The following is a 12,974-nucleotide window of genomic DNA, read 5'->3' as shown; positions in this document are numbered from 1 at the left end:
ATGTAGAGGTAGATCTTGTAGTCATAGTTTTCTCTGTAACAAGCAGCCTCGAAAGGACCATAAGATCTGTTGCTGTTTGCCTTCCTATGTAATCCTGTGTAAAGACTCAAACCCCTCTCTCAGGATTCCACTCAACCCCCCTCCTCAGGATCCCACTCAACCCCCCTCCTCAGGATCCCATTCAAGCCACCCCCTTAGGATCCCACTCAAGCCACCCCCTTAGGAACCCACTCAAGCCACCCCCTTACGATCCCACTCAAGCCCCTTCCCCCAGTCAGGCTCTGAGGCGAATCTGAGGCAAGCCCATGTAAGCCCCATTAGTCGCTGGCAGTTTTGTGGGCGATAATAGGCTTACGTAATTTACAGTAAGTGGAAGCAGTGACCCGCATGCAGTGAACGTCGTGTATGACCTAATTTCTACCTGCATTATACTGTTTTTATTCTGACTTGCCCTAAATTGCCATCGCCCCATCATGAATGCTGAGTTGTAGCAATTGATTAACGCTAGAATATGATGCTAGACGAACGGCCATACCACGTTGAGTACACTGCTTCCCGTCCGATCAGCGAAGTTAAGCAACGTTGGGTCTGGTTAGTACTTGGATGGGTGACCGCCTGGGAACACCAGATGCTGTTGGCATAACGTTCTCCCTACGTGTCAAGTGGGGTTGGTGGAGGATTAGTGCCCCTCCCTGTAAAACAATTAACTCTGAGCTCTTGGCCACCCCGTTTGGGATACGTGGCGTCTGGCAATGAATGAATGAATGACGAACAAGTGCCACGGAAAGGATGCAGAACCATAGCATTGTCGTTTACCGCCACTGACCCTCGTGAAATCAGCTGCGGCTGGACGAAAATCTAGGTCAAGTTAAAGTACACTGACCGACACATGACCTTCGCTGCCCTACGGATGATGTTCCTGACCTACCCTAACCTACATCGAGTGGATTGACCTATTTCAGCCAACCTTGTGTGACTTTAACTGACCTGCCTCTCGTCTACTCTGCTTTACACTACTGCCCTTACTCTTTTGTGCTTAGATTTACTGTACTGATGTGACTCTTGTGTACTCTTATATACATTACAGCTCTAAGTCTTGCGTCAACTGATTTTCACTAATGTACACTGACTTATTGGTACACAGACCTGCCCTGACACACACACTTACACACTCACACTGTCCTACACTGACATAGTAACACACTGACACATACTGACCCACACTTACACATTGACACATACACAGATACACACTGAGAAACTGACCAACCCAAGCGTTCACCAACACACAATAATAATACTGACCCTCACAGTGATTCAATCTGATCTGACCTACGCTGACGTACATATAACCTTAACACTATTTTATCTCCTCTAACCTTCTGACATAGCTTGACCAATACTACAGTGACCTACGACCTTGTTAAGCCTACACTGACCCATTTCCGTTCTGCTATAACCTGTTTTGATCTACACTGACCTCATGTCGTGGTGACCTACAGTATATTCACCTGTACTGACTTGTAGAGGACAGTATTAACCTATTGTGTCTTAGAGATTTGGTGACCTATGTAGATCAGTACTGACCTACGTTGATCATATTCTGTTTCACACTGAGCTCTTTTGTCATACCCGAGCTGACCTACTTCCGCCTTTTCCTCACGTGAACATTGTGACTATTAATCCGGGTATTACAGGAGATTATATATACTTTTTTTTTTTTTTGCCCCGCCATGCCTTTCACAGAGTCGCTTGTCGGGTCCTCGAAGCAAGGAGATCAGATGTGTTTGTGTCCTATCAAAGCGTACTTAGTGATGAAAGACTATGCTACCTTCTCTTTGTATTATTGCTTTGCCTTATGTCGAACCCAATCATGTTCGTATTGTATTATGAAAACGTAGTTGGTGAGGGCAATAGGCCATGAAATAATCTCTCTGGTTAATAGCGCTACCTTGTTTTCAGCGCAATCGTGTTTATATTGTATTATCCAAACGTAGTTGGTGGGGGTAATAAGCTAGGATACATTCTCTTTATTTTCTGCTTCCGTTTCAGCTTATTCGTGTTTGTGTTGTCATCGAAATTTTACTTAGTGGTGGTAACGAGAGGCGACGATGTTTCCTCTTTTCTTTTTCTTTTATTTTTATATTACTCGTGTTCGTCCCCCATTTCTCAGACTTACTTGGTGGGGGTAACAGGCTATGCTGCATCCTTATTTATAGCGTTAGTTAATTTACAGTTTAATCGTGTTTCCGCTGCTTTATCCAGGCTTACTTGATGATAGACTATGATGCATCGTCGTTTTGTGTGTGTGTGTGTGTGTGTGTGTGTGTGTGTGTGTGTGTGTGTGTGTGTGTGTGTGTGTGTGTGTGCTTAGGCTAATCTTCTACCCATAATCCAGTATGATTGCCTTGCACCCACTGATGTGATCTCATTGAACGTTGGTGCGTATTAACTGATGGTCCAGCTAATGCCTGTTAATTAGTGTGGAAGTGGCAGAGGAGCTTAGTCAGAGTGCTTTGATGGAGAGTCGAGAGTTTTCCGGCGTTGTGTATTTCCGCCCTGTTAGCTGCACGACAGGATTAATTTCGAAGTCACTGATCATGAGCCAACCACAGCCATGGCCGTAGTTTTTCCCGCTTGTCATTTTCGCCAGATGTTTGTGCATTTTCTCGTAATATTTCTCACGACAGGAAAAAGTTCAAAGCTCTTGACTCCGACACCCTTGCCTCCGTCTTGTACATTTACCTGGATATTGCTGTTTTTACTGTCGTGTAGCGGATGTTACTAGTTATTTACTAATGCTAATGCTGGCTGTTTCAACAATTACTGTTTAATTTTAAGTACTGGTAGTTCACCTTTCGTGCTGTGAATATGAAAGCTGAGAACCAAATGAGGAAGTGGTCTCATCTGAACAAACCCGCACTTTCTACCATGCTTACTGATTTTGGATGTTTGGTGCTATGCCTGTCTGTCCGTCTGTCTCCCTACTAATGAAAGGATGAGATATATTTCTGTCTGTCTGTTTGTCTCTCTGTCTGTTTAAGTACTTGGGAACTTCTGACTCTTGGCTAGGTCTTGTTACATTAGTTTAAGTTAGAGTAGGTTAGGTTAGGTTAGGTTCTGCTTAGATATATTTAGATTAGGTTAGGGTAGGGTAGGATAGGATAGGATAGGGTAGGGTAGAATAGTATAGGTCAGGTTATGGCAAGTTAGGCTAGGTTAGGTTAGATCCGGGGTAGGATAGGGTACAGTTGGGTAGGATAATTTAGATCAGATTGACATAGGGTGGGTTAGATTGGGATGGGTTGGGTTACTGTTACATTAGTCAGAGGGAAAATTGTTGCATGTACCTGAAAAAGGCGGGAACGCATTTTTTTTTTTTTTTTTTTTTTTTTTTTTTTTTTTATGGTAGGTCCTTTGATGTCGATTTAATAGCCTGTATTAAAAAAAAATCAGTCGTCAGTATCCCAGTGTATGTGTAAAGTTAAAAGAGAGAGTTGAAGGAAAAGAAAAATTTGGTGATTTATTCCTGTTTACAAAAATTTGATGTTTTGACATTAATCGATTTTTTAACCCTACTGAATTTTTCGGTATTAAATTAAAAGAGATAACTGAAGTGGTGAAAAAGAAACTGGGTGATTTTTTTTTTTTTTTTTAAGAAGTACTATTATCGACAGAGAGTCTTATCAACGCGAGAAGTATGTATGAGGTTATCTCTTCCGGCTTTATCGGGTTTCATGTCCCCACCTGCACACCTGCCACCTCGTCGGCTCAAGACCTAAGCCCTAAGAAAAGCTGTCGTTTATTAAGGGGGCACGACATGTAGACTGTCCCCCCGCCTTATCTTTCCCTATCTGTACCTTTTATCTGTCCCTACCAGCCGTGCCACCTGTGAGCTGATTTATGGCACTGTTTGTGATATATTCCCTCGTGTAGTGGACGTTTTTTTTTTAAATTGATAGTTGGGATTCCTGGGGCTTAAATGTTGAGTGAATGAGTGTGGCCCATTTACTTAGGCAGACTTTTTATAAGATTCTCCTTCTGTCAATTAAATTATCTGTTTATTTATTTCCTTTCTGCCTTCTAGCTCACCCCTTCCTTAGGTGGGAAAAGAGGTCTAGGCAAAATAATGGCAGTATCCAAAAACAATTCTTCAGCGTAGGGAAAATTTTTAGTAGTGAAGGGATTGATGAGGACTTTATCTTACTCCTTTAAAAATTCTCTCCTAAGGCGAATACAGAATCGTCTTTAGGCAGCAAGGATGAACTCAAGACGCCCAGGTGTAACTAAAGGTCACACTGGCTGGAGGTGGTGGCTGTGTGCTGTGATATGAAGGGAGAACAGATCCGTTGCTCTGATATCAGGTGTATTGGGTAATGGAGGCTTGTGTTGACTGTGTGTGTGTGTGTGTGTGTGTGTGTGTAATAAGCTAGGGAGGAAGACAAAGGGGCAGGTGTAATGCCAACCCTTCCACCCTAGGACGTCTCTTCTTATCTTGCTTTCACCCGACGATTTTATTCAGCTGCGAGTGACGTTCAAGAGAGCTGAATGGATATCGTCTCAAACCTTTTCACTCTGACAGGTTTCCCAAAAATTTAATGTAATCGTTTGGAGGTGACGAGAATAAAATTAAGGAACTTCGTCACCGGAATGAAGGGGTTAATGGCAGGGTAACTGTGGCGTTGGTGTTGATTGTGGTGGTAATGAGTCTGTGGTAATGACTGTGGAGGGTGTAATTATGATTGTTAATATACAGCGCAACAGGTTTTTGATGTCGATACGGGTAATGAGTTCTTCCTGTCCTGTTGATTGGAAATATAATGATGATGATGATGTGTGTGTGTGTGTGTGTGTGTGTGTTGTGCTGCGGTGTGTTTTGATTGTGTATTTTCGTGCAGCCTGTGTTGTGTGTTTCCGTGTGTGTTTGTTCTGTGTACCTACTGTATATGTGATAATGGGGAAATATTTTGACGTATGATTTTAGACAATAGGCTCATAAAAACAATAGCTTCCGGGTTGGCAACAGTCGCGTCACACGTCACACTGGCTGAAAGTAATTATGGTAGTCAGCAGCTGAGTTACTGTTACATTAGTCAGATGGAAAATTGTTGTATATACCCGAAAATGGCCGGGGCGATTTTTTTTTTTTTTTTTTTTTTTTTTTTTTTTTTTTTTTAGATAGGTCCTTTGATGTCGATTTAATAGCCAGTATTAAAAAAAAAAAAATCAGTCGTCAGTATCCCAGTGTTTGTGTAAAGTTAAAAGAGAGAGTTGAAGGAAAAGAAAAATATTTTGTGATTTTTTTCCCCTGTCTAGAAGAATTTAATGTTATAACTTTAATCAGTTGTTCATACCTACTGATTTTTTTTTTTTTTTTTTTTTTAATAGATTAAAAGAGATAACTGAAGTGGTGAAAAATGAAACTGGGTGATTTTTTTAAAGGAAGTACATACTGATAGGTATGTGTGTGTGTGTGTGTGTGTGTGTGTGTGTGTTTAATGTGAAAATTTTGGCCTGCCGCCTGTAAGCCTCGGCCAGATTCACTTACCTCGTCACCTTTTGGTTTCCTTCGGCCATAAAGTTTGCCAAGGTTTGTGTGCCACTTTTACCTGTCTATTTCTCACTGGTCACACAGTCTATATATCTGTCTGTCTATTCCCTGATGCCTGTAGTCCGTAAGGGATGGCCACAAACAAATCGGCTCCCTGTCATCTTGTCATTCGTCTCATACATTTTGATCTGCGAAATCTGTCGTATTTAGAGGAAATGTTTTAATGTCGCTGTTTTTTATTCCTCATTTCTCTCTGCTGAACTGAGCTGAACCTAGGGAAGGAGAGCGATCATGTGATAATCAAGGCTACGGTGAAATTTATGGCCGTGGTAGTGCCTATCTCAAGTGTCAACCCCGGCCTTGTCGATATGTCACCCCGACCTTGACATTTCTCCCTGATCTTTCTTACAACTTCATTCAGTCCTTATCAACTTCCGGCGAGTTACATAACAGTGGGTTCAATGTGTACAGGGTTCGAACGTGGGGCTCTATTCAGTGTGTTTTCATCTGAGAGAGACCCACAGGCCCTCTCAGCTCAGTTGATGGCCAGGTGTAGTTAGGCTGGGGAATGAGCACGGCTAGTAACGAAGGAAACTTACTGCTACCTCATAAGTAAGGCTTAGTGAAGTTTATGCAACCACCACCACTTAGTATTCAAGTTGTAGGAGTGACCCACTTCCGCCAGATGATAATAAGCCAGTTACTGTAGCAAGAAAAGAAAAAAAAATCTGTCGCGAAGAAAGCTCATACCTCAGTCAAAAGTATTATTAAAAAAAATAAATAAATAAAAGGTAAATTGCTAGTAATATCGTAGGCTTGAATGGGTAGTGAAGAGAGGCGTGGCCCTGTTTCCCTAAGTTTTATGAATTAATAAGTTTCCCATTCCCAGTTTTCGTGTTTCATTGTCTTTGCTGCTTCTGGACATTTTTTCACTCTGTTAACAATGGCGGAATTAGAATTATGATAATGAGTAGGTAAATCTCGCGACGTAAAGAATCCAGATTTTTTTGTATTACGCCTTCCTTACCCGAGAGTCGTATTATGACGACCTAGTTTCAGATTTTTCTCTCTTCCTGTCTTTTACATTTCTGCTGAGCATGAAACACAGGTGTCAGAAATGTTTTGTTTTTCGCTCGAGAGGATGGATGATAGAGGGGAGGAGGTGGAGACAGGGTATAGCATCTGAGGTAGTTCTATAACCTGTATGGTGGGAAGAATTTTGGTGCGTACTGTGGAGAGAAGCGTGGAATGTAGTATGATGTGGAGTGTGATGTGAGATGGAGTGGAGATGGAGTGTGAATTGTACTGTAGAGTGGAGTGGAGTGAAGTGGTGTGGAGTAGTTTGGAGTGAAGTTGGAGTGTTGACTTTAGGATGATGACTGGGTGAAGTATGGAGTGGGGACTGCACTGTGGAGTAGGGTGGAGTGTCTGGCGGAGCATACAGACAGAAGGGCAGGTTACAGAGCTGAGAATGTCTGTCACAGTCATAAACGAAAAAGCAGTAATAAATTTTTTCATACTCTTCTCATCAGCCACTTGTCCATCACTACTCAAGTCATCTCAACGTTTAGATTTAATTTTTTTTGAGTGTGATGCTTTTTTTTTTTTTTCTACGAGGAAGTTACCGTACCATATGTTTCCTTGTTGTATAGGAAAAAGAAAAGAAAATCATCCTCTCCTCCACATCTGTAAGAACACACTGGTATGTCTTTAAGAGTGTGTTGTTATTGTGTTTACCATCGCCGTAGTTGTGTGTAATGTGATGATAGTATTGTAATTATATAGAACGATTTTCCTCGTTTTTTCTTTGTCCACGACCTCCAGTCTTTTGAAAACAATATGAAATGGCATCTTAGTTTGAGATTATTATTATTTTGTTTTGCTCGATTCTCTTCGGCAAGGGCGACCAGGCTTACAGCTTTTGGTTCCTTCATTTGTCAGTAAAAAACACGAAGATATACCTTCTCCCAAGTTCGTTTCCCCACAAAGACTATATACGTCCCAGTTGGTCTATTTAACCGACTTAAGACAGATATTTTGATACTAGGCCAGACTCACGCTGGAGACGCAACAAGATCAGTCGTCGTTTACAACTCAGTTTGGCTGCCAACTCCGTCAGTCTATTCCAGGATCAGATATAAGGGGACGGATCTGATTTTCCACGTCCTTGGCTTCCTCCTCCTCATCATTTCCCACTTCTCACCTTCGGGTCTACATTTGCCTCCCACCTGACGTACTTACCAATAATTCTGCCACCTGTCCTTAACCTGCCTCCTACCTGACCCACTTTCTACCTGTCCTGCTAGCTACTCATCATAACACCTATCTTTCCCACCTTTCACCTGTCTTGCCTTGTACCTATTCTACCTCTTACTCGTTCTGGCTGGTACCCGTATAAGCTATCCCTCGTCTTACCTCTGACTTCTTCTTCTGCCTTCTACCTTTCCAACTTATTCTACCTCCTACTTGTCTACCAGTCGAACCCGTCCTTCATCCCACTTCTCTGCTTATCCTACATCCTTTGTCTCTTACCTGTCCTACCTCCTACCTGCCCTACTTACCCAGCCTCCTGCCTCTCTTACTTATCCTTGCTCCAACTTGATTTGCCTCACTGACCTCTCTCGCTTCTCACCTCTCCTTCCTTCTGCCTGTCTTGTTTACCCTTCCTCCTTGCCCCTCCTATCACTCCAACCTCACCTGTCGTCTACAATTCCAGTAATTTTTTCCTTCATACTTTGATCGTCGATTCGTCATCAAACTTTCCATCAAGTCCGTGCCATAACAAAGACGTATGTTTGAAGACTGGATAAGAAGAATGAAGTTGTTGAACAAAAAATAAAGTGAGGAAACTATTGTAATACCAAAGCTAGAGGGAAAAAATAATGTCATCGGGTTTAAGTGTGTGAAAACAAGAGTAAAACATTGTCCTGTGCAAGGCTAGTGAAATAGGCGTAAGTTGTTTATTGCTATGTAGATGAGCATATAATGAAGCATTGACTATGAAGAAAAATCGTTGGTAATTAGGCAGGCCAAAAATAAAACAGAAATATCTTTGGGAAGAATGAATTAAAAGCAAGGGATGCGAAGTTCTGGGGGTCTGCTAGTGAAATAAGGTGGAGATGGGGTAGTGTGCCGTCTAAAGTGGGAAATGGGGTTTAGTGCTGTCTAGGTAAGCATGTAATGGAGCTGTGAGACCCACGTAATAGAAAACGAATCCTCTAACTGTGCCGTGCGTCGGTGTGGAAAAGGGGAGACGGCCGCATTAGGGGATCCCGCGTTGACTGTTTCAGTGTGTTATTTGAGAGAGATGCAGCACCGTTTTCCAGGTGGCCTAGGAGGTTTCGCAACACTTCTTCCTAAGCGATTTGTTCTGCATATCACGTCTTGATATTCCCTTGTGTGTCTTTTTTTTTTTTTTCACTAATTTTTTGTTTTTGAGTGAAGTAAAAAGTATAACAGCCATCCACAACGAAGACACCTTTATCCTGTTAGTATAATCCTCAGACTTTTTATTTTTTTTTTTATTGTTTGGAAGACTTTTCTAACTGGAGGGGTGAAACAGAATTCTCCTTAACACCTTAGCTGCTTGAGGTTGTAATATTGCTTAGTGGTAGGAAAACAGAAATATTGAGTGACTTTCTTGGTAGTTTCCTCTGACACCTTAGTACTCTTCTCTATGTTCGTTTTAATCCATTTAATGTTAATATCGTTTGATTCAGTAACGTACAAGATCAATGTGTTTAGGCAGAATAAATCGCTATGAAGGAGGCGTTACGAGATCCACTAAAGGCACGAGAAGACTGTCCTAGACCCGATGAAGAGTGCTTTGTTGGTACTGGAAATTTATTTATATTTAGGAGTGGTGATGGTATATTTCAAAACGTCTTCGAGGAGGAGGAGGAGGAGGAGGAGGAAGAAGAGGATGATGATGATGAGGAAGAAGAAGAGGAGGAGGAGGAGGAGGAGGAGGAAACAGTAAGAACAAGAGCAAGAATAAGAAAAAGAAGAAGAACAGCAGCAACAACAACAGCAAGAAAATTAAGGAAGAGAAGCACGCATAGCTTCCATATACCTTGCGTAAAATTAAGGCATCACACTGCGAAGGCTAATGAAGGTTGACCTAAAAACGTGGAATCCCTGTGGAGATGTCGCCAGCGCCATTATTTAGGTCACGTGCAGGGTTAAGGGGGAGTGAGGGAGGAATGAAGGAGGTGGGGAAGGTGATGAGGGGATTCTGAGTGTGCTGGGGAAGAGAGAGAGAGAGTAATTATGAGGTGCTCTCCAGTGGATCTCGTCTATTCCGGCGCTGTGTGACTCCGCCTCGTTAGTCACACGTAAATACTGTATAGAAATCAGTGGATATGTTCAACCCACAGCCATTTACATATCTCCCACCTGCTCTTCCCACACGAGTCTAATAAAGTAAAATCATGCGTGTCGAGAGCTACAAGTAAAAATTCATTTCTTTTGCATATTCAGCGTTATTTTTGTAGCTTGTAGTCCACTCAGAGGCCAATTTTTCTAACCTTTTTCTGTTGTTTTTCTGCAGGGCATTTTTTTCTCCTGTCTTTTGCAAATATCTTCGTCGTATTTTGTTCACATATTTTTCTTTAAACTTTTCTACACTTTTCTGAAATCTTCATCCATTCCAGCTCTTTCTTTCTTTTTTCCCCTCTCTGGTGTCGTATACCTGTCCTCTTTTTCCACGCTCTTTACCAGTCCACTCTCTTTCAACGCTCTTTACCAGTCCACTCTTTTTCAACGCTCTTTACCACTGCCTGCACGAGATAGAAATGTCCCCCGCGGCAGAGTAAAATAATATGATAACCTAAGTAAAATTAATGGCCCCCTCCATTTTACCGTCAGTTCCTGTCAGATTCATATATGTTATATAAAATACCTATAGTTCATCCACCTTAACCTGGCGAAAGTTTTTTACCTGTCCAGGTTATTTCACGTAGCTCAGAGGCGGAATAATAAATACAGAAAAATAATACGGAATAATAACTAGGAAGCTGTATCCTTTCCACTCAATAATATTTTCGTGATTAAAGTAATTTCACCTTAACGTGGCAAAGATTTTCCTCCCTCTACAGGTCATTTCACATAGTGTATTGGTAGAAAAAACGAAGTACTATAGCTCTACATCCTTTCCGGAGCACCTCTTCGTGACTAGCACCATATTGTAGTGCTGATCTAGTGTTGCAACGCAGCATACAAGATAGATGGCAATTTTAGGCCAAGTTGCGGTTGACAGAGTAGCAGTAAGACTCCATATATTCTGTAGCACTTCTTCGTGACTAGTACCATTCTCTAGTGTTAATCTCGTGTTACGGCTCAGCAGGTAAGATAGATAGCAAATTTAGGTCAAGTTAAAAAATTTCTTTTGTGTTTAAAGTGATTGCATTGCGCAGTTGACCCTTGTGCGGTGTGGTGCGGTGAAGATCTGTCCTTTCTCCCCTTTGGGGCTAAGATGCGAATGAATGTGTTTGAGTGGATGAGTAAATGGGGAGTGTGTCGTCCTGTCTCGGCTACCTCCCTTTCCTTGGGGGAAGCAGCCTAGGTATATAGATAGATAAAGTGGAGAGAGTGTAGTAAATATAAGAAAGCCATCCTCTCTTGTCACTTCTCCCTTATCTTGTTATTTCTTTATCATCCTGTCTTTGTTCATTCGTCCTTCATCATCCTGTCTTTGTTCACTCATTCTCCTCTTTTACCCTGTTAACTTTTTTCTCTTCTTCGTCTGCCCCAGCTTGTATCTAATTCTGTTAACCTACTTTTCGTACTTTGACGTCCAGTTCTTGTCTTGTAACTTTTTTCCGTGTGTGTGTGTGTGTGTGTGTGTGTGTGTGTGTGTGTGTGTGTGTGTGTGTGTGTGTGTGTGTGTGTGTGTGTGTGTGACTTCTTCTTGACCGGCATTATATCAGTGTTATTGATTGTAATTTTAGGCCAAGTTAGAGTAAAAAAAAATAATAATAAAAGGATATAGTGATCAGAGAATAAGAGAAAGTTAATGTCAGTTTTATGCGGATAATCTGAGAGGAATGTGTCACTTAAGGAAGCTCCCTAACACCTCTTCCTTAGCTATTTATTTTTAGATACGGCTGGATAATGTCGTTTTGTAAGTTACTTGTTAAATATGGTGATATTAGAACTCTTTAAGTAACACGAAAGGGGACAGCAAGTTGTAATAAGCAAAATAAATCGCTGTGGAAAAGGTGTTAGGGAGCTCTCTTAACCGACGAGAATACGGGATTTGGTGCACTGCGTCACGTGTCTCCTGCGGCCACGGATTCCCCCCCCCCCCCTCCCCAGGCAGGAAAATTGGCAAGATCCGCATCAAGTGAGGTCATCCCGTCCGTGCTGTTTCATCTTAGTCATTTGTGCCTCGTGTTTACCAGGTCTCTGTATCTAAGGGCCTTTGAAATGTGTTTGCTTTCCGAAACTAAATGAGGGAGTTTGTGGCGTTGATGTGCGTTCTTCACTGCACGCTTACCTACTCGTGAATGAGGCTTAACTTTCTTCAGAATATATATCTGCACATCCATCCGAAACTTTCCTGAGGTAGGAATGAGTCTCCTTGGTTACTAATCAGATCACTCGTCCAGTCTGACTACACTTGGCCTTCAACTGACCTGAAAGGGGTTAGGGATCTTTGTCAGGTTAAAGAGCCGTACATAGTCTAAATATAAACTGTTTGATCTCCTTGGTTACTAAGCAGGAGGAAGTGAACCCAGAGGCGTGATGGCAAACAGGGAGAGTTTCTGTGTGTAGGTGTAAACAGTGGGGTGTAGGTCACGTGGCTTCTTGTTTTCGTCAACATCTGGGAAACTCGCTTGCTTTTTTTTTTTTTTTTTTTTTTTTTTTGGGGGGGGGGGTATTTTCGTATTGCCGTGGATTTTATTTATTTATTGGAAAAGAGGTCTGGAAGTTAATGGTGATGACTGATGATGGTGATGATTGTGATGATGATGATGATGATGTTCCCCAGTTACATTTTCCCTACGAAAGAGATTATGGAGAATCTTCTGAGCTCAAAATTTTTCTGTAGCAGTGTGAGATTCGTGGTGAAAGATTGTTGTGTTTACCTCTGTTGCTCTTTGCCACATCCTGTCGTGGGTAGTATTGACAAAAATCCTTCAAACAAATTAGTCACTTTATGGCGACAGTCTCTCCCTCCCACATCACACCATCATGTCTTAGAAACTCCATCTCTCTCTTGTCAGTCTCTCTTGTTCAGTTCTGTTAGCCCCTCACCCACGGAGTCAGTCTCACACTCTTCTAGTCAGTCTCGCATTTTCCTGGTTAATCGCACAATCCTTGGCAGGCTCTCGTCTAGCTAGTATTTCACTCTCCTAGTCAGTCTTTCACTCCAAGGCAATTTCTTACCCTCCTAGGCTATCTCTCACCCACCTAGCAGCCA

At 42.0% G+C, this 12,974-nt stretch overlaps 1 non-coding gene across 1 annotated transcript; it reads left to right on the top strand.

Annotated features, from left to right (window-relative positions):
- Nucleotides 1-521: 521 nt before the first annotated feature.
- Nucleotides 522-640, top strand: LOC145411489 (5S ribosomal RNA). Its single transcript, XR_013899430.1, has one exon. It is a non-coding gene; the product is annotated as a 5S ribosomal RNA (ribosomal RNA).
- The last annotated feature ends 12,334 nt before the right edge of the window (nucleotides 641-12,974 follow it).

This window comes from Coenobita brevimanus, chromosome 89, assembly GCF_032717465.1.
Source record: "Coenobita brevimanus isolate Jiangsu-jjx chromosome 89, ASM3271746v2, whole genome shotgun sequence".
Taxonomy (NCBI): Eukaryota; Metazoa; Arthropoda; class Malacostraca; order Decapoda; family Coenobitidae; genus Coenobita; species Coenobita brevimanus.
This window is presented reverse-complemented; position numbering and strand designations above follow the sequence as displayed.